The 7,493-nt window shown below is 42.1% G+C and overlaps 1 pseudogene; it reads left to right on the top strand.

Annotated features, from left to right (window-relative positions):
* The first annotated feature begins 5,263 nt into the window (after positions 1-5,263).
* LOC110327156 lies at positions 5,264-6,246 on the top strand (annotated as a pseudogene).
* Positions 6,247-7,493: the final 1,247 nt, after the last annotated feature.

The following is a 7,493-nucleotide window of genomic DNA, read 5'->3' as shown; positions in this document are numbered from 1 at the left end:
TCTCTCTTCAGTGTTCCACAGACATTTCTGAGCATCTGCAATAACGTCAGGTAGGTGCTTTGCGGCAACTGCGAGACATCATCCCAGCTGTCCATGTATCTTCCCTCCCATGATAACTTGTGCTGTGCATCAGTCATGTCTTGGAAGCAAGTGTGAGTGCCAGCTCCCCAGAGTCACAGCAACAACAGTCTTACAGATGCTGCCCACCTCCAGAACTGTTCATGGCCATCACAGGGGTGCCATCCGCCATCCCTGCGGAGGCAGCAGTGCTCCCTTCTCTCTCATTGTAAATACTAGTCGTCGCATCAGTACAGTTGATAAATCATTGATTTCCATTTAGTTCACACTTAGAATTAATGGTACCTCCCTCACCACGGAGCATTATCCCAAAACCTACGTAGGGCACACGCTGAAGTATATCATTTGCCACCCACGAAGTTCTCTCTCTTTTAAGATGTTAGCCCACTTTCATTTTATCAAAGTTAAACCTGACTATAGTTGGCTGTCATTTTAATGTCTTCCGAGGCTTCATAGGCTGAAGTCTAACCCCAGTGCGAAGAATAAAAAAATAGAAATTTAGTCCAGGTAAGGTTTTATGAGTAAGGACTCTGGGGGGTGATTATAAGACAGTTTGGTCAGAGCCCCCAAGATTGAATCCTAATGACTATAGCAAAAAGGAGGGAAAAGAGAAGAGATATATACTCACACAGGTGCTCTTGGCTCTTGCCATGTGATGGTTTACATCTACTCTAGAGGCTGGCAGGAAGGTGGCCATCACCCCCAACCTTGACCTCCAGAGCCACAAACCAAAATGAAAAGAACCAAAATGTTCTTTTTATCCACTCTAGGGTTTTACTCTTGGCAACAGAAAATTAACTACTACAAACTGTCAGTTAATGTTTCTTTCCTAGTCCCTGATCCCTCTAAAGAGATTTTTTTTAAATGCTTCCCTTCAGTGAACCTGCCCTTTTCCCTCTAGATATATCCCAGCTAGTGTGAATCTAAGAAATGAATAGGTTGCCTAATTCATTTATTCAATAAATATTTCCTGACTATATTATTACAGGGACTTTACTAGATGCTAGAGATACAGTAATAAAACAATACCAAAATTGTCATCCTTTCTGGAAGATCTTGTTGTGCTTGAAAGGATAAAATAAAAGAGAATAAAGTAAGCAGGGAAGAGGTTATATAAATGAAAGCATGTAGACTATGTCAAAGTATAATGGAATTTTTTGGCCTTTTCCTTGGGTAGAGAAAAGTAAGTTTTCTCAAGTTTATTCTAAAATTGGGTCAATACAATAAAAGGTTCCAATGATTGTAACCCTCTTTTTAAAAGTGTTAGAGGATACTGGATGTTTTCCAGCATCAGTCCTAAGAGAGTGAATTATAGATCCCTTCTCAGAAAAAAAAAATCTACAATTATTTCTTTCTCTGAATGTGATACCGGGCACTTAGTATAATTGGCCCCAGTCAATAACCATGAATTTCAAGAGTACAAATCACCCATGGAGGTTCTGAACTGTTCTGGAAATGAGATAACAACATTGTTCCAATTGATTCAGAACCATTTTTGAGGCTAGTCTAACAGCTGTCCTGGAGAGTTAATTTGGTCAGTGGCTCCCCTAAGTTTCCTGTGTGGAAAAAGAACAGAAACAAAGGCATCTAAATCTCCCATGAAATGCTGCAATTTCTACTCCTGCTGACAAAGTTCGCATGGTCACTACTTTAGTACCGGGATCTTGGAAAATAGCTTCTCAGAAAAGAAGGGTAGAGGATATAAATTCAAGAACTTTCTGCCACAGGCTCAGTAGATAGGATGCATAAGTGGATCATCCTGACTAATAAATCATTGGGAATATTTTAAATAACAATTTTTTAAGAGAGAGTGAACAATAACCCCATGTTTAGACAAGAGCAGATAATCACATTTGGTACTCAGTCTTGGGTGGACAAAACAGAATGAAACAAAACACTTTTATAACATCTCATGCAGGTGCTATGGAGCCCCGGTCTGATGAAAAACTATGAAAACTGTTAAAGTCCAGGCTGTGCTATTGTGACTAACCATCACATTAAGACTCTGTGATTCATAAAGAATGGGGACTAGTTTCTTGCATTTTTGATTTGTAAAATCCAAACTTGAAAAAACCTGTGTTAGGAAGACAGTTTTGCTATATCATCCCATACTAAAAAGAAGGATAAGAAGCAATATGCTAAAGGGATGGGAGAAGTCAGCCTTCCTCTATGAATAACCAATTCCAGATAACTGGCCCACTCATCTGATAGTCATGTTGATCCATGATTCAATCATCTTCCAGAGATTGCACCTCTCAACATTGATATGAATTTAACTTCTAACATGTGAACTTCGAGAGTGACAGAACATAATTACAACAGCTAGGTATAACATACTGGTAAGATCAGAGATGTGGCAATAATGGTAACCATAAAAATTGGTATGCAAGGAGAAATTGCATTTTGTTTTCACAAAACCTATTCTCCCATTACCACTTGGAATGATAGATCATCTGAGACTTTGATCTTCATTCCTGATTCCTACATCTCTTCTTAACAGTACCTCCCATATGCCAACTCAGCTGCTCTTATTCATCCCAGACTTTCAGCACCTGACTAAAATGCCCAACTATTGCTGCAGTAGTGCTTACTGGAAAGTCTTGAGTATACTTCTTTTCCTTCTGGACTTAATCTTGGATTAGGATATATTCCTTTAGTCAACAAAACTTCAATAGCCCCTCATAGTCCCCAGATGATTTCCACCAGACATCCCTAGTACTCACACAAGAGACCAGAAAAGCAAGTTGTTATTTGTCGATAAATACCTGTTTTACCTTGCATGTGCTATTGGAGTTTCCAAGATATAATTAACTTGATCTCTTCCTGCTAAGGCTTTGATGTCTCACAATCATCTGGAGAGTGCTATGCGTTCAGTAGACATTGCTAAGGGACTGCCTTGGTCAGTGTTCTATTGCTGTGAAGAGATAGTATGCACAAGGCAACTCTTATAAAAGAAATAATTTAACTAAGAGATCTCTTAGAGTTTCAGAGGTTTAGCCCATTATCATTTTGGCAGAAAGCATGGCAGCATGCATGATGCTGGAACAGTAGCTGAGCTACATCTTCATCTGTAAGTAAAGAGAGAGACTGGCAGGGCAGTGGTGGCGCACGCCTTTAATCCCAGCACTTGGAAGGCAGAGGCAGGCAGATTTCTGAGTTCAAAGCCAGCCTGGTCTACAAAGTGAGTTCCAGGACAGCCAGGGCTACATAGAGAAACCCTGTCTCAAAACAAACAAACAAACAAAAAAAAAAAAAAACAAGAGAGAGAGAGAGAGAGAGAGAGAGAGAGAGAGAGAGAGAGAGACTGGTCCTAGCATGGGCTTTTAAAACTTCAAAGCCTAACCATAATGACACACTTTCCCCAACAAGGCCACACCTCCTAATCCTTATAATCTTTTCAAACAGTTCCACTCCCTGGTGACAAAGCATTCAAATATGAAGCCTGTGAAGACTACTCTTATTCAAACCAACACAAGGATATAAAACCTCAACTACACAGAATGAATTAATCATGGAAATCTAATGTCTTGTGACTATAGTTGACAATGGTCTTTTCATATTCTTGACATTTGCTAAGAAAGTAGAGATTAAAGGCTCTCATCATAATGAACTGATACAGATGCTAATCGGCTTGCTTATGCAAATCATTTTGCATATATTAAATGTTACGTTGTATACCATAAATAAATATAATTTTATTTGTCAATTCTATAAAAACTAATAAGGCTGGAAGTGAGAAGAGACTCTCCTAAGAAGTAAATGAAAAAAAAAAAAAATGATGAGTTCAATGTTCAACAGAACAAAGCTATTATATTACAAACACTCATTTCGGATTTGAATATGACAGGTACCCTCCAGATTCATGTGTTAAACATTTTCTCCTCAGCTGGAGGTGCCATTTTGAGAAATTCTGAAAACTTTTGAGAGATAGAGTTTAACTTAAGGAACCAGGTCACTCAGGGTATGCCCTTACGTGTATCAAGGTCTGGTCCCTTCCTGTCTCTTTCTGCTTCCTATCTACTAGAATGTAAGAATTTCCCTTGGTATACAAACATTATACCTCGATGATGGTCTGCCTTGCTACAGGACTTAGAACAAAAAGCCTGGCGACTAACCATAGACCTGAAGCCTCTGGAACCATGTGCCAAAATAAAATATTTTCTCCTGTAAGTTGCTTACATTAGGTATGCCAACTACTATGAAGTGAAAATAACACATTTAATAAAATCTTAATATATGCATTGAATTGGAGTTTCTAACTGTGAGAAAGTAAAGTCACTAAGTGAAAGAACTAAGAAAGACCTGCAGGTCTAAGGGAAGATTTGCCTCATGGTGTACCACCCACGCAGTCTTACATACATGTCTGCACTTAAAGGAGATCAGCACTTAGGTAAATCTTCTGCTATTGGTAATGCGAATATTAAAATGAACTTTGTACATAATAATACCATCTGCATTTCCATTCTATACTGAGCCCTTCACATTAAATTCAGCCTCCCTCCCCCCGGTCTGATCACATAGTTCATATAGGTAGAGAGTCCTCATTCGGTAGATTTTGTGGGAAATTACAGTAAATCAAATAACATGACAGAGAAATGAGTCAATTCATGTCAACCTTAAAAGACTCAAAATAAAAACAAAGGTAAAACATCACAACTATCTCACAACCTGGCCAAACTTTCTGTAAATATATTCATAGTTTATACTTCTAGTCTCTGAAATAAGTAAAACTCTCAAAATGTCCTCAAGAAAATGTCTTAAGTAATCAGAGAGAACATAATGGGATTGTTAGATCATGCTGTTCTCCTTATTTCCCTGCACAAACAATGTGTTTCCATGGAGAATAAAGAAGTTTATTTTCCGAACAAGAGATCTAGAGCTGTGTAGCCTTCAAGTGTGGAACTCAGAGTATGTGGGAGTAGGAAGGGTGAAGCAAGAAAAACCGGGCACATTCAGGGGACAATATCTCTGGGGCTCAGGGGATGATGGGCAGGAGAATAAAGTAGCCCTCCTACCTATACAAGGTATAGCTGCCAGCAAAGAACTCTCACAATAGCAACATAAGAACTAGGGAAGACAGTCTATTCTGCTGAATAAGAAACTGAACTAGGGATTACGGCGTAGTGGCGTTGGGACCCACGCCTATGACGGTGTAAGGGCCGGGCAGCCTCCCGTTTCAGCCAACATGGAGCAGGACGATAAGGATAAGGAGCAGGCTATGCACCAGCCTCCCATGGATAATGAGATGTTGGTGCCAGTGTCGAATGTGTCCGTGTCTTCTGGAAACAGCGGATTTCATCAGCCACCAGCCACTCAATACTTAGCAGAGATGATGAGGTCCTATATGGCGTCAGCTGAGGAGTTCAGATGTAATGAGAGAGAATGGGAATCACAGGTCCTTAGGTCGATACCTGAGCATGGCGTGAGGTGCCCCTCCCAGCTGGTTCCTATACCTTCCCAGAATTATTGTCAGAGATCGATTGGGAGGGGATCCCACGTGATGCCAGTCGCAAGTTCAGGTACTCTGACCATTTCCTTCAGTGAGAATCTGATGCCTCACGGTGGCCTGCCAAGTTCCCGTGGAGTCTCAGTGATGGCCCATAACAGTGTCCCAGCAATGCCTTATTCTATTCTATTCCAACAGTACCTGCCACCACGGACTCTTTAAAACATGGAATATTGTTGATCCCAGGCATGGCTTCCACTGGGACCCATTCTGTGGCTCCGTTTATGGATCAGATGTTGCACTCCCTAAATCCCTGCAATCCTGAGAGTCTCCCAGCTAGGTTCCAGCAATTGCTACCTTTAGACTCCCAAGATTCACTTGTGACCGAGTCAAATGTCCAGGAAGAACCTTTCATATATGAGCAGCCCACACCTGGAGACAGTCACCAGTTTCAAGGCCTTATGTCTGCTCATATGACAGCTGTGGAAAAGCTTATACCAAGCGCTCTCACCTTGTGAGTCACCAACGCAAAGCACACAGGTGAGAAGCCTTATGCATGTGACTGGAACGGCTGTACGTGGAAGTTCTTCCGCTCTGATGAGCTTGGACGACACAAACGGATCCATACCAGATATCGACCACATAAATGCGATGAGTGCAATCGAGAGTTCATGAGATCTGAGCATCTCAGGCAGCACAAAAGATCTCATCTGCCCAAGTAAGACTTCCTGCAACCTCAAGCCAACAACGGACAGACAGATGAGACAGACAGTCAGACAGTCAGGAGCTTCGGCTCTTTCCTCTAGTCTCTAACCCAAGATTCAGTTGCCCAAGACCAGATCATCTCTGGGAAGGTGAAGGTTCAGATGGAGACAGGAAGTGGTGGGGAAGCCCACAGGAACCTCTGGATGTCACCATGCATTTCTCAAAATCTGGTCCCCTCCCCTCTCAGAGATTATTGACTTCTGCCAGATGAGAAGGCAGAGCCAGAGATAGAATTTTATTAGAAAGCTTTTATCTCCTGTCAACCCCAAGCATGAAACTCTCTCATGATTGTTCCACAAAACCCCATATTCTCTCCCTAGGTCTTCCACAGTTTCCAGGGCCAGACCATGGGAAAAGTCTTTGAACTCTATGCTTTTCACATCTCAGTGCTGAAACATCTGGACATATAATGTGTATTACATCAGATTCTCCCTGGCCTCACTGTCCACATGCCCAGAGTTTGTCTCTTCCCCCCACTCTTGGGACAGAATGCCCATTTCAAGACATGGCATCTGGCATTTCATGGGGCCACCCAAGCTGAGCCTTGTGAGGAGACTAATATGAATGGGAGATAGGAGAGAGGCAGGCAGCAAATCTCTTTCCCCAGCCCCCATGAATTGTTGCAAGACATCGTATCGCTGATGGCACAACCTGTGGGGAGACCTAAGCAGCCAGTGGCCATGCCTGCATCTTCAAGGTTGACCATCCTGGAACTGTTGCCTTGGGCCGCTTCCCATTCTTTCCCCTTCACTTGATCTCCTTCTTATACCTTGGCTTTGAATATCCCAAATAAAAGTGTATAGGCCATTTAGATGGCCTGGGGAATAGGAGGGTTGAGGACAAACCCCTAGTAACTTCAGGTGGCAGATTGTCATTATACACACATGTGCAGAGGTCAGAGACAACTTAGAGTCCAGGATCTTTACTGTAGGTCCCTGGGATTGAACTCAGGCTGTCAGCCTTGGCAGCAAGCACCTTTGATACAGGTTATAGTATGTAGCCTAGGCTGACTAGCAGCCTTCCTGTGTTTGCCTGGAAAGTTCTGGAGTTAAACCACCCAGCTGGCTTCAGGTTGCCTCTTGTACTGGTTAGTTTTGTGTCAACTTGACACAGCTGGACTTACCACAGAGAAAGGAGCTTCAGTTGTGGAAATGCCTCCATGAGATCCAGCTGTAAGGCATTTTCTCAATTAGTGATCGGGGGG

This window comes from Mus pahari, chromosome 10 (assembly GCF_900095145.1).
Source record: "Mus pahari chromosome 10, PAHARI_EIJ_v1.1, whole genome shotgun sequence".
Lineage (NCBI taxonomy): Eukaryota > Metazoa > Chordata > Mammalia > Rodentia > Muridae > Mus > Mus pahari.
The sequence above is the reverse complement of the archived record's forward strand: the minus strand, read 5'-3'. Positions and strand labels throughout refer to the sequence as shown.